The 27,822-nt window shown below is 57.9% G+C and overlaps 1 protein-coding gene across 8 annotated transcripts in view; it reads right to left on the bottom strand.

Annotated features, from left to right (window-relative positions):
• The window catches only part of NCOR2 (nuclear receptor corepressor 2), a 212,453-nt gene extending 188,903 nt beyond the window's left edge, over positions 1-23,550 (bottom strand). For all 8 annotated transcript variants that reach the window (XM_035016825.1, XM_035016826.1, XM_035016829.1 and 5 more), the window contains exon 1: positions 23,281-23,550. The gene's annotated coding sequence lies outside the window, so the exon portion shown is untranslated. The remainder of the gene's footprint in view (positions 1-23,280) is intronic.
• Positions 23,551-27,822: the final 4,272 nt, after the last annotated feature.

Raw genomic sequence — 27,822 nt, 5'->3', positions numbered from 1 at the left:
CGAGCCTCCATATGGTCCCCAACAGCCAGCAGTGGGAGCCGTGCCGGACAGCTCTGCAGAGGCCATCAACGAGGCGGGCGCTGGCCCCCACGGGGCAAGCATGACCTCCAGAAGCGGTCCCCGCAGGTTGGATCTGGGGGCTTCAGGCACCAGGCCAGGGCCCTGAGGCCTTCTGGGGTGGGAGGAGGCACAGAGGAAGACCTAGGGGAGCCACCCGGGCCACCTGGCACATCTCGTCGCATCAGGTGAACAGGGGCCCGGGGTGGGCCGTCCCCACCGCTGTGGTGGCCAGCAGCCCAGACGGCCGGAGTGGGAGGCAGGCTCTGCGGCCCTTCCATTTAGAAGCCACTGGGACATTTCATTTTCCTTCTCAAGTGACAGCTGGGGCGTGCCGGCCCGCGGCGGCTCTTCTAGGAGCTGCAGAGAGGCAATCACCGCGAGTTGTCCAGGTCTCTGATTCCCCAGCGGCCTGCGGCAGCCAGCAAACACTGCAAGCGACAGGAGGCAGGGGCACACGCGCGCCAGACGGGGCCCTCCCGCCAGGACGCTGGCGGCCACAGCCAGGCCAGGGGGTGTGGGTGGACGTGGACAGGGCCTTGGGTAGGACAAAGAGGAGGAGCGGTGGGGGCCCCACAGAGGGGGACGCATGGCTCCGTCCAAAGGGGGACAGAGCCCATCCAATGGTAGGGGACACAGCCCCATTCAAGGGGCCCCAAGGTCCATGCAAGAGGGGCACACGGTCAGGGAGAGAAGGGAGGAGCAGCCCTGATGTGGCCCTGCACACCCCCGGCCCCCAAGTCCATCTGTCTGGGCTCTCAAGAGAGGCCCGCACCAGCGTCAGGCAAACCACCACACTGGTCGCCCTCACGGCAACACCCCCTCAGCAGACACCTGCTGCCAGGCTCTGGGCCATCTTCACAGCCCGGCAAGGGGGGGCATGATCCTGACCTCATTTCCAAGATGGAGAAACCGAGGCCCAGAGAGGTTCGGCAGCCCCACGAGATTGCACAGCCTTCGAGGGGCGGGGGGAGAGGGGGAGATTGGAACCTGGGCATATGCTCAGCCACCCCATCCTGTACCCTCGACACCCCCAATTTGGCCCCAAACACGCTTCTCTGAAACCTCCTGCCCATCTCCTCACTCAGGGTGTGGGGCCATCTTTGGGGACAGCAACCGAATGGAGAAATCAGACGCCAGGAAGGAGCCGGAATATCGACTGTTTCTGGAGGGAAGAGGGGGCAGGCGGGGGCCCAGGCATGTGGCTTTGGCAGCCTGGCTCCCGGCCAAGCACAGGCCAAGGCAGGGCAGGCGGCGCAGACCAGACCGGGAGGGCCAGGGGCTTTCCTCCAGGCCTGTGGAGGCGCCAGTGTGGAGAAGCCATCTGTCCATCCATCTGTCTGTCCACCAGCAGCACTGACAGCCCACAGGGACCTGGAGCTCCCCTTCTGAGGGCTTCACGGTGCCAGGCACACTGCTCAGCCCTCTGTGCCTAGTACTGGTTAATCCTTACAACCACCCTATGGCCCTCCCCATTTTACAGATGGGGGCAATGAGGCAGCGAGGCAAGAAAGCTCCCCCAGGCTTCCCACAGCTGAGATTTGCATGCAGGCATCCACTATAACCACATAACATTACCTCTGCTGGATACCCCAGCCCAGAAGCCCCCTGTGGGGCAGGAGACAAGAGAGCAGGCTCTCTGCATGGGGTGGAAACTTCCAGAAGCCTCTGGATGCCCTTCAGTGACCCCCTCGTTGTAAAGATAATGCAGTCTCTGCCCCTTCGAGAGCACAAAGCAAGCACCCCAAGATGTTAGCAGCTGGGTTCCCCCCAGAGAGGCTGTCTGCCACTGGATCCTGATGGTCAGCTGGAAGAAAAACCGCTGCAGAGCCTTCCCTGCCTCTGGCCCCAGGTTCCCCCCACCCTGGAGCGGGGTCTGGGCCATTAGTGGCTGCAGGGAGGGGCTGGGGGCTGCCTGGGAGAGCAGGGGTGTCATAGAGCCATCGATCGCCACAGCAATTAATTGTCCAGGTCAAGAGACGGTGAAAGAGATTTGTCACCCGGGGCCCAGGGGATATTCCAGGGAATCCAGCAACCCAGGGCAGGCAGGACGGTTCCCGCTGACGTGGTCCTGAGAACGATCAGGGTCCTTGCACTCTTCCTCCCTCTGTCCTCAGTCCCGCCGTCCCACACCCTCTCCAGGCCTCCCTCTGCATGCTCCCCACTGGCCTGCGTGCTGGACAACAGTCCTGGCCCCAGCCTCCGTGACCTGTGCACCAGGAGGAACCACACAATCCTTGAGGCAGTGTTCACTGCACAGACAGGACAATAAGGCCCAGCAAGGGAGCCCATACCCAGAGTCCCTGAAGCCCGGGGCCTGGCCTGACACCTGGATTCACCCCAGGTTCTAGCTGGACGACTCCATGCTCGTGGCTCAACTTCTCTGAGGCTGTTTCCTCAGCTACAAAACAATAATAACCAGAGCAGCGAAAAACAGGCTGGCTGAGGCTCAGACTCCAGCCCTGCCATTCTGAAAAGCCTGAGGAAGTCACCTTGCTTCTGCAAACCTCAGTTTCCCCATCTATAAAGCAGGGATGAGGCCAGGACTACTCTGTAGGCCAGCAGGTCACACCGTTCAAGCTCAGGTCAGGGACTCAGGGCAAGCTTGCCATTGGGCCTCCCCAGGGACCGGAGCTCAGCCCCCAATCCTACTCAGACGTCAGTCAACTCCTCCAGCACCTCGGACACCCACCCTCAGCGCCGGAGCCCGGCCGGGATGAGAAGACACAGAGCACAGGATTCCGTCCCAGCCTCTACAGCAGGACCCGGTGGGAGATGCAGGCTCAGGGGCCACCACTAATTCACCCACTGGGCTTGGCAGCTGGTCGTCCTGGAGAACAGAAGGGCCCTGACACACACACCCTCCACCCAGGTCTGCCATGGAGAGGATGGGTGAGGTGGGTACAGGGCGCGGGCCTCCCCCGAGAGCCTCTACTGGCTTTTAACCTCTTGTTTCTGCACCAAATCCCTCCACACATACCCAGACCTGTGCGGCCCCTCACATCCACTGATCGATGTGAGAAACATCAATAAACACCTCCTTCCATGCCCCCACTACACAGATGGGAAAACCGAGGCCCAAGGAAGCCAGCGAGGGACGGCCTCAAACTTGGTTCTTTCTGACGGCTCCCATGAGCAGGAGCTCAGCTCAGCAGGTGTTCAGAAGCCCAGGTCATTGGGGCCAGGGGCAACACTGAGTCAGACCGAGAAACTCAGCGGAAACTGAAAACAGCCCAGGGGGGCCCCCCCGTGCTCCCCAGAGTGAGCCACGCTGAATCACAGCACCCAACGCTGTGCTGGAAAGTTCCTGCTTCTGTAGCCGCGGTGGGGGTGGGGACAAAGAACAGCCACTGTGCCTGGGGTCCCTCTCAGGGCCCAAGAAGGTGCACACCGGCCCCGGAGCTGCTGGATCCCACCCACGTGCACCCCAACCCAGGGCTCCCCAGGGCCCCTCAGCCCCAGCAAAGCACTGCCCCTCAGGGGTGTTCACAGCTGGAGGGAGGGCAGGCAGGCAGGCTAGCCCGACCCCCGCACAGACCTCTACCACTTTCCTGGCTGGGCTCAGCCGAGACAGGCCCCAGACGTGGGGACGTCAGACCCAGCCCCAGGCTCCACTGCTTTCTGGCTGTGTCATCCTGGGCAGGCTGCTTAACATCTCTGCGCCTGCCCCTGGCCTGTGAGGTAGAAACTCTCACCTCCTGGGGCTGACTTAGAGACTCCGTAAGCAAATGCACATGGTGCCTAGCATACAGTAAGAGCTCAACAAATACATGTCTGTTTCAGTTCCCAGACTGGTTTTCTAATGTGGTGAAATTCACGTAACATAAAATTAACCATTATAAAGTGAACAACTCAGGGGCGCCTGGGGGGCTCAGTCGGTGAAGAGTCTGCCTTCGGCTCAGGTCATGATCCCAAGCTCCTGGGATCGAGCCCCATATCAGGCTCCCTGCTCAGCGGCGAGCCTGCTTCTCCCTCTGCCCCCCCCCCCCCCCCCCCGCTCATTATCTCCCTCTCTCAAATAAATAAATAAAATCTTTAAAAATAAATAAAGTGAACAACTCAGCGGCACCGATGACATTCAGCGTTGTGCAACCACAACCCCCACCTAATTCCAGAACATCTCCTGGACCTGAGAGGGAAGGGAGCCCCCTGCCCACAGGCAGTCACCCCCCTCCACCATGCCCCCAGCCCCCCACTTCAGCAACCACTCATCTGCACCCCGCCTCTACAAGTTTGCTTGTTCGGGACATTTCTTATCAACAGAGTCACACACCGTGTGGCCTTCTGTGTCTGGATCCTCTCACTCCACATCGTGTTTGCAAGGTTTGTCCGCATTATAAATGTACCAGTGCTTCATTCCTGTTTCTGACTGACTAGTATTCATCGTATGACTAAATCAATAATATGGTTTTAAAATAAGAAAAATAAGTGTTATAAATAATACAGAAACGCAACATGACAAGGTACATACATACACACACATAGACATAAAAGATTTAAAAATCCATCAAATTATAGGGCGCCTGGGTGGCTCAGTTGGTTAAGCGACTGCCTTCGGCTTAGGTCATGATCCTGGAGTCCCGGGATCGAGTCCCGCATCCGGCTCCCTGCTCGGCAGGGAGTCTGCTTCTCCCTCTGACCCTCCCCCCTCTCATGTGCTCTCTGTCTCTCTCATTCTCTCTGTCTCAAATAAATAAATAAAATCTTAAAAAAAAAATCCATCAAATTATAAAATAAGTAAGCGAAATGACAGTAGGGGATATGGAATCTGGTCAGTGGGAGGAGCCCGCTAGCCAGAGGGAGGGGACGGTGGGAGCCCCAGGGCTGCTGTCCCCTCCCTCGGGGGCCTCGGGCCTCCCTGGTCCAGGCCCTGCTGTGCTGTGTAACCCGGGGCCAATTCCTCACGGGCGCTGGGCCTCAGCCTCGCCATCGGTAAAGAAGGGCACTGGGAGGGATGCTTTCAGGGGGAGCTCCCACCGCAGCAACTGCGTTCCCAGTGCCTCCAACTGGCTCTCAGCCCCAGGGGGGCGGCGGGGAGAAGCTACAGCAGCCAGGCTGTGGGAACCCCGCAGGTGTGGGGACACGTCACCGATGTAAGCTGACGGCCGCCCGGCGCTGGGAACAGAAACGACGAGCAACTCTGGGATGCCCAGTCACCCTGCTCGGGGGCACACTCTGGGCCACGGTAATGTGGATCCAGCACGGAAAGGGGACCTAGGTCTGCCCGGCCCTCCCCCGCCCAGAGCACAGCCTGGATGCTGAGCTCCTGAGGCCCGACGCCAGGTTCCGGCACTTTGGGCCGGATCACTGTTCCCTGTGGGGGCTGCTCCGTGCCCTGTAGGATGTGTACAGCATCCCTGGCCCCTGAAGCACCCCCCGCCCCCCCCCACCGCCCCGCCGTGGGACAACCGGAAGTATCTTCAGCATTGCCAAATGAACCCTGGGGCCAACATCACCCCGCTGACCCCATCTGCACCCTGACCCCCTCAGAGCCTCTCTCCCCGGGCAGGAAGGAGAAGGCACCGGTCTGGCCGGTTCCAGACAGGCTGGAAGCCACTGAGGGACAAGGGCCCCATGTCCAGCACCCGTCCTCCCCTTCCCCCCACATCAGGCCCATGGAGACCTGGCCCCGTTCCAGACACCGGGGGCCCAGCAGCGGACAAGACGGACACAGCACCTGCTACCTGGGAAGTGACCTCTGATGTGGGAAGGCCACCAAAACCTGGGGGAATAAAGCCCCCGAGGGGCTTCACACTCACTACAGACAGCAAGTGGGGAGCCCTCCCGAGGATGACATCTGAGCCCAATGGCAGCAACGGAGCGTGCCAGGCAGGGGGCAGCAAGTGCAAAGGCCGGGGTGTGGAGAGGGGTGAATGCAGCAGGCGCCGCCCAGGCCCCGGGGGCCTCTGGCTTTATCCTCCAAGGAGGAGGCAGGGCCTGCAGAGCCGGACACGGAAGAGTCTCCTCCTTCAGACAGGGTCCCTCTGCCTGCAGCATGGAGGACAGATCCGGGGGACAAGAGTGGATTCAGGCGCAGGGGGAGGCTACGGCACACATCCAAGGCAGATGGGGGCCCGGTCTGCCGTCATTGGCTTCATTACTATGGGTAGGAAAGCGGAGAGGGTCTCCGCGGCGGGGGTCCCACTCCCCCAGCACATTATGGTGAGCCAGCATTACCCTGACTGCACAAAGGGCCTGCAACAAAGTGGTCATCTGACTGCTGTTACTGTCACCGTTTTCTTGCAGTGAGGGCAGAGGGGGTCTTGGAACATGCCAGAAACAGGAGCGATCACGGCGGTCCTTCGACGGCCACTCAGCCGGGGAAACAGGCCCACGCCACGAAAGTCATCCTCCCCACACAATTTTCAAATGACCCAGCCATTAAAAAAAAAACCCTGCCAGAACCAATCCAAACACTTGCCTTTATTTTTTTTTTTTAAGTCACTTTCATATATTTCCGGTACCGAAACCTTTCTGAGCTCACTTCTCTCAAATCTGCACTTACTCATTCTGAGTGGGAGCCAGCAGCATCTTCCTTCCATTTCCCTTTATACTACAACTGGGGTATTACACTGATTTTTCTTGTTGTTGTTAATTCTGTGTAAAGTCAAGACTGTATGAAGGAGGAATTTCAGGGCCCAAGAATAAAAGGGGATTTTCCACATATATACTGCAAATACTGTTGGCGGCGGGCGGGGGGGGGGGGGGGGGGAGGGAGGGGGTGGGGCCCGGGGAAAGGTAGCTGACCTCTCTGAGCCTTAACAGCTTGCCCGTCACACGGGGAAAGTGATGATCGTTGCTAGCTCATGGGATTGAAAGGGTCCAATAAATCACTGTGGCATGTGCCCGCCCCTCTTAGACCAGCATCAAAAGCACACAGTCTGAACATGCAGCTGAGGGGGCTGGAGGCAGGTGGGCCAAAAGCCCCCAGCACAGGCCCCAGCTGGGCAAAGAGTGGAGGATAAAATCCCAAACTCCCTGCCTGGGCCAGGTGGCTCATCGCCTGCCTGGCTTTCATCTCCAAGAGATAAGCCGTCTGCTCAAGTTCACGTTCAGGATCAAATGAACCCACTTAATCGCCTTAGGGATCTCCACTGAGCCAGCTCCTTACAGGCCTGGGGAGGAGGACAGCTGAGCTCCCGCCCACCGAGACCCCCACCCGCATGGCCAGGCACAGGGAGGATGCCGTGGGCACTCCACCAGCACAGCCTACCCCCTGCCCAGCTGGCTGCAGTGACCCAAGGGCAGATGCTTGCACACTTGGCTTCAGAGTCTATGCACACATCATCTGCCCACCGTCACAAAGCACCTACTGTGTGCCGTATGCCTGAGCAAAGAACTCGCTAATCCCCACGGCAGCCCAGGTCAGTGCTACCACAAACACCTGCTCTCCAGATGGGGACATTGAGGCCTGGAAAGTAAACAGCCAGCCCAAGGTGACGGAGTTCCTCATGGGGTCCACCTGCAACCCTCAGGACAACCTTTGCCCCCATCTCATAGGGGGGGAGACTAAGGCAGGAATGGGGCTTAAGTCACCACCATATCCCAAGGCCGAGCCAGAGTGAGTGAGCAGAGTGTCCAGCTATGCCTGGGACAAACAAGAAGGGGGGGCCGCCTGCCTGCCTTGTTCCCAGACAAATCCTAGCACCTAGGACAGCTCCCAGCACACAGTAGGTACTTAACGAAAGCATCCGAATGAAGAAAATCTACACGCTGGGCATAGACTCCAAGGAAAACTGTCCTGGGGCTTCTCTGCCTTCCAGACAGTCCTCTCTGAGGTCCTATCATATACCACAGGGGTCCTGGAGGGGCGACTGTGCCCCCCCCCCCAGGACTTGGTCCTGCAGTCATTTCTGGTTGTCACAATGCGGGGGGGGACCATCTACTGGGTGGGCAGAGACCAGGGATGCTGCTCAACACCCTCGAATGCACAGGACAGCCCCTAGATCAGAATTATCTGGCCCAAATGTCAGTAGTGCCCAGGTTGAGAGACCCTACTGTACTGTATCCCTTCAAGCATCAACGGAGCACCTACTGTGTGCAGGGCTGCACAAAAACCCTGCAAGGAGATGAAATCATGGGGTTCTGAGGGGTGAGGTTCCATGAGCCATGTCCCACAGCTACGGCAAGGCAGAGGCGGGTTCCAGATCCGGCTGATGCAAAGCCCCACCCCGAGCTGCCAAATCCCTGTGCGATCCCTGAGGATGCTGACCTGCTGGGTCTGGAGTGGGGGCTGCAGAATCCCCATATTTCACTGTTCCCGCGCCCCATGGTCACTGCAGGGCAGCAGTGATCAGAGCTGGTCCTTTTCATCAAAACCCACGTACACCAAGATGCCAACGCTCCCTCTCCGGGGGGTGGGAATGTGGTCGGATTTTTTTATGTGCAGGCTTTTTGTTTCTTAATTTTCCAACTTACAGAGAACACGTTTGTTCTGCTTCTAAAAACCAAAAGTCTTTTTTGTAAGGCAGCCATCAAACCGCAAACCCCACCCAAGGGCTTGGCCGTAGGGAGATCCCACCCCCCAAAGCAGAGAGGGTCGGCCAGTGCAGCCCCCCCCCCCGCCGGGGGCAGCGCCTACTGGCAATGTCTGGAAAGGCCACAAGCCGAAGATTCCAGTCCCAGGAACACATGGAGGAGATGGGACGCACGTGAGCACCCCGAGGCACTGGGAGAAAGTCTGTCCAAACGCCACAATCAACTCAAGTGACATCCCGAGGAATACACCAATCATATGTCACATATCCCCATGACAAAATACTATCTCTACAGAAGTTAAAATCCACCAACTAGATCGAACTGCACCAACATGCTGCAAAATCCTAATTTTAAAAAAATTATAATAGTAATAACGACGACAGCTACCCGGTTTTAAAACACATCTAGTGTTTCGATCCCCATTTTACATATAGGGAAACTGAGGCACAGGGAGAGACAATAATGTGCCCGGGGCCTCACAGCTGGTAAGAGGCCATGAGCAGTGTGGAGGCGGGGGAGGGATGGGAACCCGCAAGCCATCAAAATCCCTGCGTGTAGTCACTCCGCTCCGCCGCCCGCCTAAGCAAGGACAGGAAATTACTAGCTTGAATTATATAAAAGCTGTTGATATTCGACCACTTTTGACCTATAAAACTGGCAGAGTCCTACGGCTCACCTTAATAGCAAACTGCAGAGCAGGGCCCACAGAAAAACACGTCCGCGTGCATTCTTCCAGCCCAGAGACGAGACAGGGCCCCGGGCCGTGCAGGGATCCACACAGAGGCCCGTGAAGCATGAAAACATGGGATTAGAAGAGCACATGTCTAGTTGAGAAGTAGAGGCCTCCAAGGAGGGGACTCGGGTGACCGGAAAGTCACCTGCAATTTTTTGTTTTAATAAAAGGCAGCCACCTCAGCTTAGCTGGTGGCCCTGAGCCCAGCCTCTTGGACCCAGGCTGGCTGGTGCTTTCCCACCCCCTCCCCTTTCCCTGAGGCAGCTTCTCTGCCCACTGCCCCCGCCCCTAAACCCCACACAGTCCATCCACCAGCAGCAGGTCCCCAGGGCCTGGTCTCTGGAGCCTCTTCGGGCAGGAGAAGCTCTCCCCACCTAAGGATCTAGTTTCATTTAATTGCAGGGTTCAGGTTTCTGGACACAGGCCCAGAGGCCTTCAGGGCCCAAGGTATGGGCCATTTTCTTCCTCTTCTCAATAAAGTCGGGAAGGAGACAGTGTGTGGCATCACCTGTCTGCTCTGAGAATCTAGAACACCTGCCCCTTGGGAGATGCCACCCAGAAGAATCATCCATGGCTCGTCACGGGTTTGCGGACAGGCTGGGGACGTATCATTTTTCTGGCCATCGCTGGGACCAGGTGCCCCCACTGGATTTGAAGGAATTAAGAAAAAAGAAAACACACACACAAACCAACATCCCTACCTCACACCACCCCTTCCCCTCCCCAAAGCTTCCAAAGGGTCATTTCTCTGCTTCCAGATCTTTCTCGTCTTTCATTTATTCCCCTAGCATGGCCCTTTACAGTTTGCAGTTTCCTCTCTTGGCTCCGAGTCCCTCACCCACAGCCCCAGGTCAAGGCCAAGATTCGGAGCAGTCACCTGACTCCAAGGTCACTGGGCAGTCAGGACGCACCAGCATCTAAATGACCATGCTGTGGGGCGCCTGGGTGGTGCAGTCAGTTGAGCGTCTGACTCTCTTGATTTCGGCTCAGGCCATGATCTCAGGGTCAGCTCATGACCTCAGGGTTGTGGGATCGTGGGATCGAGCCCCATGTCGGGCTCTGCACTCAGCATGGAGCCTGCTTGGGATTCTCTCCCTCTCCCTCTGCCCCTTCCCTGCTCGAATGCTCGCACTCTTTCTCTCAAGTAAATAAATGGATCTCTCTTTTTTTTAAATACATAAATAAATGACCACGTTGCTCCTGGCTGCTGGTTCTCAGGGCAGATGCAGGCCACATATGAGTTTCCTCCTGTTGCTATAATAAATGACCACAAACTCGGTGGCTTAAAACAGCATAAAATTTATTATCGCAGTTCTGGAAGTCAGGAGTCCAAAACAGGGCTAGAAGTCCATGTGTCGGCAGGGCTGTGCTCCTTCTGGAGGCTCCACAGGAGAATTCGTTCCCGGCCTTTCCCAGCTTCCAGAGTCTGCCTGCAGTGCTTGGCTCCATGCCCCTTCCTTCGTCCTCAAAGCCAGCAGCAGGGCATCTTCCAGTCTCGGTCTGGCTCTGACCTCCTACTTCCTCCTTCTAAGGACCCTCGTGAGGAGTTTGAGCCCACCAGGATTATCCAGGCTAACTTCCCCAGCTCAAGGTCGGCTGACGAGCAGCCTGAATCCCAAGGGCCACAGCTCTTTGCCCTGTGACAATATATTCACCGTTGCTGGGGACCAGGCCATGGACAACTGTGGGAGAAACCATTATTCTCCTGACCACAGCCTCCAAATATCTGGGCCTCAAGGAAACTGCTCCTACGGCCCACCCCCACAAACCCTGAAGTCCAAAAGCAACTGCTGGGTCCCATGACTCAGTTTCTTCCACTCCTAGAGTGTTGGGGGCACGCCCAGTTCCGCCACCTGCACAGTGAAAACATACCCCAACGGTGTCGAGTCTAGCCTTTGATGAAAATGTGAATCAGGCAGAGTCCTGTGGCTCGTCACTAGAGACTTCCCTCTCTAAGACGACAACCGGTAACTCATCAATCGATATTCTTCGGCAAGGTTTCTTTCCTTTTTTTTGGACCAGTCACAAATTGCCCTATTGTACATCCCACAATCCAGCAAGATTGCTAACAGGGAGGCCACCCTGCTGAAACCTATACTTATCCGTGTGCGTGCGCTCTGGGCCAAGAACGGTGTGGGCACCAACAAAGCACGTAACCTCTGTGAAGGTGGGAGGCTTTGCAAGGTACAGCTGACCTGCACATGACACTCAGGCTCAGAAAAATGGCCAAAGGATCACGCATATTAGCCTGCACCATGCAGCTGGCATCTGCCAGAAACGGGGGGCAGGGTGGTCAGCTGGGACCAGGGAGGCAGAGACCATCAATGTGCCCTGCAGCAAAGCCACTCAGGAAATCCCAAGAGCCAGGGCCCCCAAGGGCCTGACAGTCCAGAGACGGACAAGACGAGCCCTGCCCCCTAACAACACAATGACATTAACAATATTAACCATGAAAACACAAAAGATGACAGTGGGCACAATGAAATGGCTCTCTCTTGCTTGAAAGCCAGCAGTCGAGGTGGGTCTCAAATGCCCACGTGCCCACCCCATGGTCCATCTCCCAGTCCAGGACCCTCCAGGCAGCTTCACCTCATCACGTTCCCCCACAGCCACATCTAGATAGGTCCCATGTCCCCTCCCCAGACTCCCTGGATAACCTCCTCCCGCTAACCTCCCCCACCTCCAAGGCAAAGACCACCCGCCCCCCTCTCAACAACAAACCTCCCACCCTGCCCGCCACACACCCCAGCCACCATCCAGACACCCTGGGGACACCCTTTACAGCACAGGAAGCACAGCGGCGTCCGGAACACATGGCCAGGGGCTCGGGGGGCACAGAGAGGGCAGTGAGAGCCCAAAGGTCACACAGCAAACCTGCAGCACAATGCCTGGGGTGCCCATACGCTTCCGCCTTGGCGTTCCTGCCGGCAGAAGGAAGGTTCCAGGAGGCGCTGCGGCCAGAGCCCAGGTGCCACGAGACGCAGCTTTCTGCCCCGCGCGGCGCTGCGGCTGCTATTTATAGCCCGGACAGCGGGGTCAGCTTCCTGCATGCCAGAGCCAGCCACAGTCCAGGAGCCCGCAAGCGTGACCCCGCAAGGGTGACCCCAAGGGGGACAGGCTGGGTTGGGGCAGAGGGTGGGCAGAGATGCACAGGGCCGGACACACGGTGCACCCAGGCCACCCCCCCAGACCCACAATCCAAGGGAAAGGGAGAGGCAAGGAAAGGCCAGACCCCGCCTGTGACAACCTCCCACCGCGGAAGGCACCTACGAGCTGCGTGCCCTGAAGAATGTTACCACCACTCTTTGCCTTGGTTTCCCCATCAGGAAGCAGGGAAAGGAATAGCTCTGGCCGCATGGGAGTTACCGTGGGGCTTAACTGAGCTACCACAAAACAGGCACTCAGGGAGCTCGCCCAGCTCCCCAGCCAGCTCAGGGCCCTTTCCAAGGCACCCCGTCCCCGCCCAGCTCTGCCCAGAGACCAGACACAGAGGGTGGGGCGGGAAGGGGCGGCAAGTGGCGTGCACACCTATCTACAGCAGGTCGTCAGAGGTCACCCCAAACACCCTAATCCACCCCACTCCCCCATGAGGCAGGGAATGCAGCTACCCCCATTTTATAGATGCAGAAACTGAGGCACCAAGCGACAGAACTCCACGGGCTGCCTGGGCATACTTCGGGCCCCTGCAGAGCTCCCTTGTGGGGGTCAGGGAGCACAGACCAGAAAGGGGTCCTCTCAGGCCACAGTGGCACCCAGAGACCGCCGGCCTGTGGAACACAGGCTTTAAGTCCCCCAGGCACCTGGGGTCATCTGACTGTGATGTCCCAGCCTTCCCCCAAAACCATGGCAAAGGGAACATCCCTGCAGCCCATACCAACAGTGCACATGCCAACCCGGGTTGAGGCCTTGCTCTGTGCCCCTTCGTGTAGGACCTCGCTCAACACCTCAGCAGCTTTCAGAGACAAGTAATCTCACTATGCCCATTTTATGGATGGGGAAACTGAGGCTTGTCGCCTTGTTATCCCAAAGCCCAGGCACCCAGTTCTGCAGGTGTCAGCAGGGTGGTTTCTTCCAGAGACTCTGCGGGGGAAGTCTGCTCCGTGGATCTCCCAAACAGCGATCCTCAGCACTCCTGGGCTCAGAGACACAGTACTCCCGCATCTGCCCCCCTCTTCACGTGGCCCGCTCCTCTGCTTAAAAATGACACCCATCATGCTGGATTTAAAGCCCACCCCCCTCCAGCAGGTCCTCATCCCAGGTACAACTGCAACAACCCTATCTCCACATAAAGCCCCATTCTGCACTTCTGGGGAAACATGAATTTGGGGGACACTATTCGACCCAGTACAATGGCTTAGATGGGGTAGAGAAGGCAGGGAGTAGAGAAGGGGGAAAGTGAAAATGCCTAAAACTATTCAGGAGGGTGGAGGGGAGCGGGGGGGGGGCAGGTGAAAGTGGGCTCCTCCCAACCACCCCCCTGCTTACATTCCCCTCCCCACCCCACCCCCAGCCAGTTCAACTGGTCATAGGAGCTAGCCGCAAGTCACCACCACACCCCCACCCCGTGGGCCTGGCCCGAGCCCCTAGGACCCCAGAGGGGGCCCCCGATTCCTCCTGGGCCCTGCTCCTGGCCCAGTGGCCTGCAAGACAAGCCAAGCCGAGCCCTGGGGCGGCATCCCCGGCTCCCCACGGACTCCCCACCTCGGCCCAGCAGGCTTGCCTCGTTAGCCTAACGAGCAGGGCCCTGGTGCCAGGCGGTTGCCATGGCCACGGAGACACCATCGAGGCCCCGGGCGCTGCTCCCGGGGGGGTCTGCAGTGGGCACCGGAGTTCAGCGTAAGGACAAGCAGGGGCCCCTGGGGCAAACCTCCCCGTGGGGCCCGCTGCGCCACCTTCGGGCCCGGCCTCCAGGCCTCCTGACTGACAGCATCTCCCAGAGAGGCTCCCTAGGCCACAAAGAAAAATCCACCGCCCCCTCCCCTCCCACCCCGCCTGGCCAGCGCCCCCCCACCCACCAGCATTAGCGCACAGGGATTGCAGGGGCCCCGCCCAGGGGAGGTCGGAGGTCAGCAGGCTTGGGGGGGGGGGGAACAGGCCTCCAAGGCAGTGAAAAGTACTGGGAAAGCCCTTGGGGGCTCTGAGTAAGGTCCCGGCACAGTACCGCTGGGGCCGGGCCCACAGCTGCATGCACAGAATGTCCCAGAATGTCCATGGGGAGACCGGGGAGGGGGCTGCTACAAGCACCGGGCGGGCAACCACACCAGAGGGCAGTGTGGGCGACCCCGGGGATCTCTGGCCCGTGTCCCACACTCCAGGAGGAAGCCCAGGACGAGGGTCTGACATGACGAAGGACCTGGGTCCTGCTGGGGACAGCTTGGGCCTGAGGCCCCTGAGGGACATCCGAGAGCCACTAGCAGGCGACCCCTGCATCCAGCTGCCTGGCCCCAGAGGGGCTCCCTGGGTGCATGAGCCACGGACAGGAGGGAGAGGGCAGGTCACAGCCTGTAGGAGTGCTTTGGCCTCAGATGGCCCCTCAGCCCCCTTTGCTTTACCACATCCTATGAGGACATGTATCATTCATCACCCCATTTCACCAGTGGGTAAACTGAAGAGCTATGCACAGAGGCTCCATGACTCGTCCAGGTCACGTCACACAGCCAGCAAGAGGCAGACCCGGGACTCAGAGCCGTGGGCCAATCCTGGGAGACAAGAGGCGGAGCGCCTCGGCCACCAGGCCACAGGAGGGATTGACCCCAAGAGCCTCAGAGCCTCCCAGGCCCTGGCACAGCACACAAGCTCGTACATGCAGCATGGGCACGCACGCGCACACACACACACACACACACACAGGCAGCCGGCCGCCCAGTCTCATCTAATCCCACTTTCTCGAACCCACCCTATAGCTCACTCTTTCCCCCACTTCCTTCCCAGCTCCAAGAAATACCCCAGAGTCAGCAGGAGGAAGCAGACGCATTTGAAAGCATCAGCAGAGCAAGGAGGCTGGAAGAGATGCCCCAGGGGTTCCTCACTGTGGACACACCCACAGGACTGCCACCCCGAAATTCTGAGATCCCTGGGCTCCAGGGCCCCAGATATGGAAGAGACAGAAGTGACACTTGACCCCGGGGTGGTGAGCCCGAAACCTGCTCCACTCCAGGGCCTTCCCTGGGGCCCCCAGTGGGGACATCTTCCACCCTTCAAGTCACTCACTGTCATCTCCCCAAATCCAGCCCAACATGCACATGCAAAGATCCTGCTTACCGCCCAGGGTCTGACCTTGGTTAAGACCCCCCACAGGGGCGGGCCTAGGCTTCCTCCTGGGATCATCTGTCAGGAGACTCCAGGGTGCAAGCTCTTCCTGTGGGGTGACCTAGCGCCCCACAGACACCCACAGGACACAAGCATGAAAACATCTTACACAGCGTTTCCCTTTTCTTTACTCCTGTCTGCTCCAGGGTGCCCCTCCAGAGATGAGACAACTTTCAGGAATGCATATGGTAAGATACTATCAGAGAGCGAAGTCAGGGCAAAGAGAAGTCAGGGACAAAGTAATGTAAAATCAGGATGAAGTGGGTAAAACAGAAACACAGACCAGACAGACCAGACCAGACTGCTGAATGCAGGCTGCAAATCAGGCTCCGAGTTTCCTGATGGCCAAAGCAAAGAGGGAAACAAGATGGGTAGGAAGCGGCTTGCCCAAAATTGTGAACACCCCCTAGTACCACACAGAAGGAGCTTCAGCAACCACGTAGAGCCGAAGAGCAAGGAGAAATCAGTCCAGACTGCCTGCTGCCTTAACATCCCCCTCTTTCCTCCTGAATCCTACAACAGTGAACTATAACCAGGAGCATCAGCATCACTCGGCAAGAACAGTTAGCCAGGCCAACAGGAGGGATCTTAAGGGCCTGCTCAATATGACTCTTAAACTCACAGTCCTCTCTGGGCCCCCAGTTTCGTCAACAGTGAGAACCCCAGAAGGTCGTGCTGGAGTTAAAAAGAATGAGGTGGCTCCGTATCAGGGGCTGGCAATAAAGACGTTAGGCCCCGCAGGCCTTCGGGCCTCTGTCACAACTCCACCATTTTTCATCTACAGCTTGAAAACAGACTCAGACAACACATTCATGCATGGGCGTGGCTGTGTTCCAATAAAACTCTATTACGGACACTGAAATTTAAATTTCATACGATTTCACAGGTCACAAAATATTATCTGCTTTTAATTTTTTTCAGCCATTAAAAAATGCAAAAACCATTCTTAGCTTGCACACCACAGAAAAACACGGAGGTGGGGGGCACCCGGTGACTTAGTCGGTTGAGTGTCTGATTCTTTTTTTTTTTTTTTTAAGATTTTATTTATTTATTTGAGAGAGAGAGAGAATGAGAGACAGAGAGCATGAGAGGGAGGAGGGTCAGAGGGAGAAGCAGACTCCCTGCCGAGCAGGGAGCCGGATGCGGGACTCGATCCCGGGACTCCAGGATCATGACCTGAGCCGAGGGCAGTCGCTTAACCAACTGAGCCACCCAGGCGCCCGAGTGTCTGATTCTTGATTTCGGCTCGGGTCATGATCTCAGGGTCGTGAAATCAAGCCCCGCATCAGGCTCTGCACTGGGCATGGAGCCTGCTTAAGATTCTGTCTCCCTCACCCTCTGCCCGTCTCCCCCCGCCAAAAAAGATAACAGGAGGTGGGCTGGTTTTGGCCTGTGGGCAGCAGTTTGCTGACGTGCTCTAGATGTTCCAGAACAAGCTCCAAGCTATGTTTTAATTTAGGGGAAGAATGCAAGATGTGATTAGGGTGTGATATTATTTGTGTCAATTTAAGGCAGGCAGAGGCCCAGAGTCTCTCTGAGGGGAAACTTTACCTGTGTGCGTCTGCCTTGGGGGGACAGAGAGTGGGAGGGCAGGAACCAGAAGGCTTCTCTTGACGCCTTTTGTGAACTGTTTTAACTTTCTAACAGGCTCATGCATTTTCTCTTACAAAAATTACTTTTTATAAAGCCCAAAGCAAGCAGCAGAGAGTTTTGGGTGCATTACTTTTTAGTTTCTTCCATTTTTCAAATAACAATAGAAAGCAACATTATTCACCCCACCAAAAAAAAAAAAGTTAATCTAGTTGTTACATAATGCATTAATTTCATAGCAGAAGAAACTAAGGCTGAACACTTATGGGCAGGCCTTCCCTATGTATCTGCCCTCGTGAAAACAAACAAGGGGGGGAGGAGCGTGCAGAGGATCCTCTCTGTGAGCCCAGCCAGGTCCAAGGCCCAGGCACCAGAGCTCAGCCCTCGGCGAGAGCTGCCCACGCTTTGCACAGATCTGGAGCTGCCTGTGTTTGAGAAATGAGAGCCAGGGACGCAAGTGGGGGAGTCTGGGCACAGAGCTCCCGGCCTCAGGGGGCGCTCGGGCCGACTGCCTGTAGGGCCAAGAAGAAGAGAACGCTCAGCCAGTGGTCTGAAAACAGGCGTTTGGCCCCGAGTCCACAGAGAAGGCAAGGCACTAAAACCATGCTGCTCAAGGGCGACTGGGGCCGCAGGCCACCAGGGGCTATCTAAATTTATTAAAATTAAGTAAAAAATGGAATTCCATTCCTTGGTTGCAGTCACTTCAAGTGCTCAGGGCCACATGCGGCTACAGCGATGGTGTTGGACAGGGCAGATCTAGAATGTTCCCGCAGTCCCGTACATCGCAGAAAGGTCGACTGGACGGAGCGGGTCCAGAGGCTGGTTGGGACAGGAAGGGGGCAGTGAGATCAGGAGCATGGGCAGGAGAAGGACAGAGAGTGGAGGAGTCAGGGTGGGCACTAGGGTCAGCCCTGGGCTGTCTGGGAAACAGGACCGAAGAAGGGGGGGACCTCCAAGATAGGACAGTGCCACGTGGGCACGGGGCGGAGACAAGACACGAGAAAGGAAAAACTCAGGTGCTAAGAGCCAAGCCCTGCTCCCACGCACAGACTCGGACTCCCATCAGCCAGCCCCGAGCCATCCGATTAGGCAGCCATTAGCCACAGCCACACGTGGCTATTTAAATTTAAGTTAATTAAGATGAAATAAAATTACCAGTTCAGTCGCGCTAGCCACATTTCAGGAGCTCAACAGCCCCCCATGCCGGGTGGCCACAGGCAGCATGGACGCACAACACTGTCCCCCACGGCCGGAAGCTGACCACACTGTCCTCAGAGGTGGGCGCGATTTCCTACTTAAGGATAAGGAAACGGAGGCCCGAAGGTCAGAGACTTCGCTCAAGTCATGAGCTGATGGAAGCAGGATTGGAACCCAGATCCGACTTCAAAGAAGCCCTTGCTGGAAACTGCTCCCCTCTCTGTCCCCAGTGTCAGCCCTCCCCCAACTCTCCAGGCTGCCTAAACCCTCCAAGTCGGCCCCATCCCATTGTCATCAAAACCTCAGGCTTCGGGGGCAGAGGGAGGGGGCTGAACAGATCTGTCAATCATGCCAACCAGCCAACAGGAAAAGAGCCTCCTCTCTGGAAGACAATAAGGCCAAGCCTCCCAGGGCTCAAGTGGAGAAACCCCCAAGACCCCTCTCTCTTAGAGCATCCTCCTTCTGAGCAGCCCTTCAGAGGGAGGAAATGTCCAACCAACTTGTCGGCAACAACCCGGGATCCCACAATAAATTCTACAGCGAAGCATTCATGCTCCAACAGGGTGAGCCGGAATAATAAACAGCAGCTCTTGCTTGAGGACACACAGCGAACAATAAAGTCAGAAGGATGATGATCATCATCATCATCATCCTCACCACCATCCCCATCTTACAGATGAGCACACTGAGGCTCAGAGAAGTTAAGCCCCTTGCCCAGAGTCAGTAACAATTGAAAGCTGCAGAGCCAAACTCCAAACCCAATGCTCACACTTTCTGCCCCTTAATCCTCTCCACCACCCCACCAGCAGTGAGCCACGCGCCCATCTTACAGACCAGGGCACCCAAACTCCGAGAAGCAGGGGCCAGCCCCTGGGTGCACTGCATGTACGTGGCTAAGTCGGGACTCGAACTCACCAGAACCTGCTAAATTGGCTGCCCCAATGAGGATCAGGGACTAAACGCTTCTAGTCCATCCTCTACTGTTTGTTGAGGATGATTCTTCACGGTTCTGTGAAATCAAAGAGCCTCTCTCCAGGGCGGCTCGCCTGAGCCCAACTGGGTGAATAACCACAATGATTTGGATCACTGTAAGCAAAAGTCACACTTCTGTGGTATCTTGGGCTGGCCTGGCCCCTCGGACCTGTGCCCTCATCTTAAATTAGGAAAAAGCTGCCTTCCACCTCGGGACCTCTCCAGGTCTCCCGCTACAGAAACGCGCCCCAGGGCCACAGGCGTGCGGAAACTCCAGGCCACCGCACTCCTCAGATGCCACTTTCTGGAGCCCCGTTATCTGCCCTGCTAAATAATTCAAAACCATGTTTTCATTTCAAAATAAACACAGCCTCCAAAGCGAATGCCAAATTTGCATGAATGTTTAAGATAAAATGAGACTTCAAAGAAATGCCAGGGCCTGCCGCAGGCACTTCCCCCTCCCCAAATCCTGGGGAGAACAGGTTCTCAGTCTCCTGCCCCCTGGGGCAAAGATCTGTAGGTGTTGCTCCAATAAGAAACATAATTTCTTCCTTCCTAACCTGCGCTGCAGCTCCACAGAGCAGGCCTGCAGCGGGCTCGAGCTGGGGTGCACCAACGTGACCGTGAGCAATCAAGCCCAGGTCTTCGTTCTCAGTTCCACATCCAAAGTGTGTGACCTTGGGCAAGTCATTAAACCTCTCTGTGCCTCGATGTCACCATCTATAAAATGGGAAAATGAGAGCACGGACCTCACAGCGTGGTACCAAGAGTGAATGAGTGGATTCCTGGTGAGGGCAGGGCCTGGCACCCAGTGAGAGTGCCTGGCATGTGTCGGGGGTCCCTGTACAGTAGTTTGCCTTATGTACAGTATCTCCACCTCCAAGAGCAGGAGCCCACTTGACAGGGGGTAAAATCCCTTCCCGTCCCCCAAGGATCCTCAAAGGATGTCGGCTGACCCTTCCTAAGCATCATGTCCCTCGGGACCCCACATACCCACCCATGGGACAAGGCCTTCTAAGGCCATAGCCTGGCCTGGCCCTGGGCACCAGGCCCTTGCCAGACCCCCTCCTGGCACCTTCCCGGGGGCACCTGGGGCAGGAGTTACCAGCTCCCGCAAGCTGCTCCCTTCAGAAGTGTCACCTGGGGAGGCTGCTCTTGGCAGGAAACAGAGAAGGGAAAAACAGACACACAAATAAAAGCTCTCAACCCTCTCTTGTCAGAGGCAGAGTGCCATGGGGGGGTGGTGTTTCGTTGGAAGAGCTGTGGGAGGGAGAACTCTCCTGCCTGGACCACTTCTGCTTCTCCTAAACAGGAGCTCCTTAGGCTGGGTTCCCCGTAGGTGGATCCCCCCAAAATCTCAGAGTGAACCACCAACCTCACCCACAGGCCTCAGGTGGGGGGGTGGGAACACAGAACACCATGCAGTCGGGGGGAGTCCAGGCCCTTCCACACACAGCCAATGGCAAGGCGTGGGGGCCAGGACTCCTGGGGCGGTATTGCACCGTGCCAGCCCCCAGCCCCAGAGCCCCCTCCCCCATGCCCGGAGTACAATCTCGCCCTCCCTGACTCAGGGCTTTCATGCAGCTAAATGCGTGTTTACAGAGCTCTCAGAAATCTTTAGGAGGTGGTATGAGTATTATTAATGGGGGGAAAAGAACGGATTATGCCAAATAAATCCTTCCCACCACCTAGCCGAACCCTCGCGGGGGGGGGGGGGGGGTTAATGCGCGCAGCCCCACGAGGGGGTCTCCATCCCTCACCGGGACCTGACAGCCACATTACCATTCACATGGATTTATCAATAGTATTGATCCCGGAGCAAGCATAAATAGCTCAGTGGGAAGCAGCCAGGGCTAGGGCCCGCTTGGCTCCCGCCCCCACGTCTGGGCACCACAGACTCCCCGGGCACCCGGCGGCGGCGGCGGTAAATTTCCAAGCAGGGACAAGGCGGCGGGTGGGGAAGCCAGACAGCGCCCGGGAAGCCCTCGCCGCTCCGCCTGCTCCAGGACCTGCGCGCGCCTCACCGCCAGGCTCGGTCTGTGCATCCGCTCAATGGGCTGAAGGCACCCCCAGCCCGGCTCCGTCCGCAACCGGGAAAAGCGGAGGGAGGGGGTGGCCGGAAAGCGTCCTTCCTCCACTAGTCCCCCACTCCCCCCCGCAAAAGGCAAGTCGGCCCCGTCTCTCAAGATTTCCAGGCCGTTGGATTAAAGGCCAAGTTTTAGAACCTAGTAATAATAATAATAATAATAACAACAACAAAACAGTGATCATAGTAACATTCACACAAATACCTTCTACGGATTACCATTCTCGGTTCTCACAACCACCCTAGGAGCTCGGGAATATTGTTACCCCACTTTGAGGCTTAGAAGCCTGAGGCACAGAGAGGTTAAGTAATTTGTCCAGGGTCACACTGCCAAGAAAGTGACCAAAGAAAGATTCGAACCCAGGGAGTTGAGTTGCAGAGTCGGCAGTGAAAGGCTCGGCTATTCCAGCTCACATCTCTTCCTTTCTGATTGCTTCCCCTACCCCATCCAAAAAAAAAAAAAGGCCACCCACGACGAGATACACAACAATGCCCTGGGACGCCCTCCCAGCTCACGCCTGGCCCTGAGAGCCCCTTATATCAAAGCAGCCGCGAGAACCCAGATCTCGTTTAAAAAAAGGGCAAAGTCAAGGCCACCGATAACACATCCCAACGTGCCCAGAACTCCTCCATCCAGCCCACAGGGATCCTGTCCCCTTCCCCCCGCCCTCCCTCACACATCCTTCCTCCAAATCTGCAAAAGGGAAAAAAAAATAATCATAATAAAACCAGTTCTCACCAACTGTTGGGGGGGGGGAGGAGGGGGAGGAAGGGAGGAGGCTGAGCCGACAGAACAGATCCGCCTCCGCTGCCTGCACCAGACCCTTGGAGAGCCGAGCCGGAGCGCGCGACAGGCGGCGGGAGGACACTAGCTTCCAAAAAAATAAACCTACAATGTAAAAATAACGCCGGGCGCCCCACGCTAATTGGGCCCGGGCGACGGCAGCTCACAGGTACAGCATGTCTCTCCCTCCCGCCCGCCTAGCCCTCTCTCCCTCCCTCCAGGCTTTTTTCTGCAAGCGCCTGGGGTGAGGAAGGCGCGCCCCACGAGTCCCCCCCACTGCAGGTCTCTGGGGAGGCTCCCCCAGCACTAGGGCCTGGGGCCTCCGGGTCCAGCCCAAGTGGGATCAGCTCTGAATTCCAACTTCCCAAACTAGTGGCATCCCAAGTATCCGCACAGCCCGGGGGAGGGACCAGGAGGCGGCCCAATGAGGCGTCACCAGCCGCGGGAGGCAGGCCCAGACAGCAGGAACACCGGCCCGCGGGGGAGGGCGAACAAGGGGCGCCTCCTCTCCCGGGGAGACCCCCCACCCGGTGCCCTCTGCTCCTTCGCTCTCGGGCCCCCGCCCGCCCCCGCCCCCAGCTGGCGGGAACCCGCCAAGCGCCCTTCCACGACAGCCAGGCCGGGGAGCACGGGGTGCCATCTCCAGGGACTCCCCAAGCCCGCGCTGCCTGCTGGAAAATAAGACGCAGTGTCACCCCCAAGCTGGGGCTACTTGGGGAGAAGGGAGGCGCATGGCGGCCATGCCCACAGGGCTGGGGCACACGGTGCGGGGCTGCCCTGCGCATTTCCAGGGCGTCCCCCCGCCCGTCCACCCCCACGCCACTTCCCTCCTTCCCGCCCCCTCGCAGGGTAGCTGGAGTTCCCCTAAGTTCCCCAGCGCCCCCACGCACGCGGGCCGCAGTGTCTACGGGGCGCCTCGCTCCCCAGCAGGCCACCTCCCGAGAGCGCCAACTCAGGAGTGCAGGGGCCCCGCCAACTCCGCCGCGTGCGCCGCCCGATCCTCCCCTGATCCCCCGGAAGCGCGCCCCGCGCCTCCCCCGTGGCCCTCCGCGGGGACCCCCGGCCCCAACTCACCTCGCTGAGGTGGCGGCGGCGGCGCCCGGGCTCGGGGCGCGCTCGGGCCGCCGGGGCGCTCAGGCAAGTGGCGGTGCCGAACGTGCCGGGGGCGCGCAGCAGGCCCGGCCTCCAGCCGGGGCGCGATCCTCCCGCCGCCGCCTCCTAGGGCGCCTGCCCAGGGTCCCCGGCCCGCAACTTGGAGCGCATCGCGGGGCGCCGGGCGGGGGCGCACGTCTCGGGCGGGGCGCGGGCGGACGCGGGGCTCCGGTGCGGCCCGGCCTGCCCGCGGCTCCGCTCCGCGGCGGCGGCGGCGGCGGCGGCGGCGGCGGCGGCGGGAGGGGGGAGGAGGGGGCGGGGCGGGAGCCCGGGAGGCGGTAGCTCGGCCTCCCCGCTCCCCGCTCCCCGCCCGCACCGACGCGCCCCGGCCCGGCCCCCTCGGGCTCCTTAAAGGGCCCGCGTCGCCTCCCCTGGCCCTGCGCGCACCCGCTCGCGCGCGCACACGTTGCCACACACGCGCGCACACACACACACACACACACACACCCTTACACTTGGGCGCGACGCCGTTTCTTTTTAGCAGCTCCCCGAAGGAGGAAGGAGGGGAACACGCCTCCCCGTCCCGCCCCCTCCTCCTCCTGTGGGGCTTCGCGCCCTCCTTCTCCTCCCCAGCCCCCAGATACTCAACTGGAATCGCGTTTCAGCTATTAAGTTATAAGTCCAGAGTGGCCGGTGGGTAAGGAGGGGGCGCACGGGGAGGGCCACACGCCGATGCGCAGGGACCCGCGTGGTGGAGTCACTCAGGGGGCTGCAGCACAGAGTAGGGGGCCCCGCTCTCAGTTGCAGACTTTCACACCCGGGGCCTCGCGGGACAGCAGATGTGGCCCAGTGATGGCGCGAGGAAACTCACAGCGCAGCGCAGGCGTGCGCGCAGCCTGGGGCATCGACTCCAGTGGAAGATCACCCACAGATGAACACGGGACACGTACACACGAGTTGCACACAGGGGCAGGCACACACGCCAGAACGTCCTGTTCCGCCGGCCGGGATTTCTGGCTGTTTCTACACTGCCTTTTCACACGGTAGGGACTCCATAAAGTGTTGTTGAGTGAACACCCATTTGGGGACCTCCAAGAACACAGCTGCACAAACTAGATGCTGCAAGCCTGTGGTCGGATCCACAGGGACACACACACATCCAGGAGCACACCCTCACAAGCCCAGACCGCAGGAGCATGCGGGGTCCCAGACACGCACACATGGGAACACTCCCCAGCGGGCTCCCAGGCACTCACAGTTTCCAACAAGACCCCCTCTGGCCCCCTGACGATTGGGTGTCCCCGGTGACCCCCTGGGAAGGTGGCCCTCCCAAGCTAGGGGACATCTTTTTTTAAACAGCAGAGGGCACTGGGAGCCCCAGGCCCGGAGCCTCCCTCCTCCTCTCTTTTCCCCTAAGATGTTGGAGAGTTTGAATTTTTGTTTTCAGTTCAGCTTTCCTTTTTTGGAGCGAAGTCTCAGCAGATTCAGTTCTGCCATCTGCCAACATCTGAGAACCCCCAGGGGGAGTGGGGAATGGCTGCGCTGGGGAGGAGGCCATGCGGTTTCCAGGGGCCCGGGCGTGCCTCCTGCCAGCCTGCGGGGCTTGCCTTCCTCCCCTGCAGCAATTTGTCCTTCTCTGCCCCCTCAGGCTGCTCGTTTTCCTTTTATTGCGGGGAAAGAGGGAGCACCTGGGGCTGACAAAATCTGGAAAAAAGGGAAGTGCGTGTGGAGGGAAGAGGAGAGGTTTGGAACAAGAGGGGGACATGGGTCAGCTGTCCCCTCCTCCCCATCCTGGCCCCACCAGTTTCCCTGCTGCCAACCAGACCGTGGGAATCACAGGCAAAAAGCCAGCCCGGCAGAAGGAAGGCCTAGCCCTCTGAAGGGCCTGGGGAAGGGAGGGCGGGGGTGGGGGGTGGGGGGAGCCCTCCTCAGCCCTCCTCAGCCCTCCTCCTGCCCCCCAGTGTCACCTGAGAATGCTCCTGACATTTGCATTTCAATGAGATCTGCTCTGGGACTTGGCACCAGAGGAGGAGGGTTTGGGGTATCTTCTTCAGGGGTTCCTTCACCCAGCTTCTGCCTCCCAGTGGTGGGCCGGGGGGCTTTGGCTGAGGCTGTGGGCATAGGAGGGGGCAGGCAGGTAGGGGGACTGTCAGCTGTTACCGTCCCAGGGGTCACTGGGAAACCCCTCAAAGGAAGCCAAGGACAGACTCAGTGTCAGTGTCCTCCAGACCAGCCGTGTTCCAGACAGAAAAACTGAAGCCGGGAGAAGCGAGGCACTTGCTCTGAAGGAGGATTTGTTCTCTTTCTAGCCCTCTCCTGTCCCTCCGGTTATTAATCCCATCCTCGTGGGCTACAGCGAATAATATAAATACATGTCCTCAGGATCTCACAGGTTCCCCTCAGAAACCTCAGACGGTGGGTTCCTAGGATTGACCCCACATTACAGATGGGGAAACTGAGACCCAGAGAGATTAAGAAGCTTCCGCTAGTGATTCCAGATGGGCGCTCCAGACCATGGCTCTGAAGGGATGAACTGGAAGGGGTCTCAGCTGAGCCCTTGCCCCCCCCAACCCCCCCCCACAGCAGAGCAGTACCCAGCACCCCAATTGCTAGTCTGCAGCACTGCACCATTTGCTGCTGGGCCCTAGGGGTTCTCGTGTAACTAAGGCGAACAACAGCTTTGAAAAATTGCCAAAGAACACTCCGCCCCCAAACAGCCTCCCTGGAGGGCCCTTAGACACTGGGCTGGGATGGAGGTTAATAATAATGCTGGCTAAGAGCGTCCCAAACATCTCATTGTGAGGGAAAGACTGTCAATATACCCATTTTATAGATGAAGAGACTAAGATCAAGGGAAGTTGCCCAAGGACACTGGGCAGCACATAGTACATGGGTGCTGACCAGCTGGGAACAGGGTGAGAAGCTGTCCTATACATCCAGGGGGCTCTGCCATCCAAGGAACAAATTTTCTGCCCTTGGGCTATGTTCCCACTGTAATTTCAAATCATTCAACCATTCCCTCCTAAATAATTAGCGAACTAGTCAAACTCATTCCTGCCTCAGGACCTTTGTACTGGCTGTTCCTCGGCCTGAGAGAGCCGTCTTCTACCTTCTGGTCCCAGCTCGATGTCACCTCCTTAGAGAGGTTCTCATTGACCCTCCATGAAAACTCCCAAGGCACTAACTAACCCATTACCCTATATATTTTCTTCACCATTTATCACCACCTAAAATTATCCTGGGCATTTGTCACTTACATATTGTCTTCTGCCACCAGAATGTCAGCTCCATGAGAGCAGAGACCTCATCTGTCTAGCCCACTGCTCTATCAGCAGCACACAATAGACAGCAGTTAACAAGTGTGGACAATGAATGAGCAGTGAATAATGAATGCATGCAACACGGAGGGCACTGGCTGGGGAGTAGGCTTGGCCTTGCAGAATCTGACTCAAGTGGGAATGATGGGCCCCTGCCATCCCAATTGTCTAGCCCTCGTCCCTCTGGCATATTTCACAGTAAAGTCTTCACCTCTCCACTATCTCAACCTCTGGGTAGCTGGGGGGATCCGCCAGCACCCGACCCAGGGCCTGACACCCAGGAGAAACCCATTCAGGCTAACAGTCCATATGGTCAACTATGATGTCAGATGAAACGTTCTGCCCCAAAAGAATGCCGGACAGGCCTGGAGAAGAACCCAGGCTGGAAGGCACGATGACCTGAGCCTCCCTAACCCCAGCCCCCCCCCCCAAAGGCCCTGGGCTGACTTTCAGAGCACATGCAAAGGAAAGCCCTCACTCTCTGGGCCTCTCTCAGTGACAACCCAAAAGACACCCTGATAAACATTCCCGGGGCAAGCCTTGCATATACACCAGAACCATGTGCACATGGGAAATCTTACATATAGTGTTCATGCTTTTGGACATGCTTTAAACAGCGGTTGTAAACTTAAAAGCCCGCAGAGCCTGGCAGGAACCGCAAGCCAGGGACTGGAGGAGAAGTGAGTAACAGAGACAGGTGGGGCCTGCGGCATACCCCTACCCCCGTGCCCAGGCTGTCGTAGTCACCCTCGGTTTGAAACACGAGTCAGCCAGACCAAATACCAAATGCCTGGGTGGGCTGCATTCAGCAGGTGCTGGCCTGTCTGTGACCACCCACAAAGCATTAGCTGCCCAGGCCAGTCTTCCACTCAGCGATCGGTGATCTCTACCCAAAATGGAGGGGTCGAGTGGGGGCCGGAAGTAGAAACTTCCTTAGTGAACAGGGGACCCTCTTTCAAAATCATAGTCAGGAGGAGGGAAAGCCTGCTTTCAATGAATGCATCAGAGCTTTGTTCGTTTAATGCGTAGTTAGTAAGTGCCTACAGAGTGCTGGCACTGTCAGATAGAACAGAGAAGGAGATCAAGCCCAGCCCTCAGGACTGGGCGTCCAGTGGGGAGTTAACACTCCAAAGATGAAGCTGCATCGACGCCTGTGCGCTAAAATCCCTTTAAAGGGTAAGAAAAATACCCTGGTGTTCAAAAAAAA

The sequence above is a fragment of the Mirounga leonina genome, unplaced genomic scaffold (genome assembly GCF_011800145.1).
Source record: "Mirounga leonina isolate KUSES-001 unplaced genomic scaffold, KU_Mleo_1.0 Mir_171, whole genome shotgun sequence".
NCBI classification, from domain to species: Eukaryota; Metazoa; Chordata; class Mammalia; order Carnivora; family Phocidae; genus Mirounga; species Mirounga leonina.
Note: the sequence above shows the minus strand (reverse complement) of the source record. Positions and strands in the feature narration are given on the sequence as shown.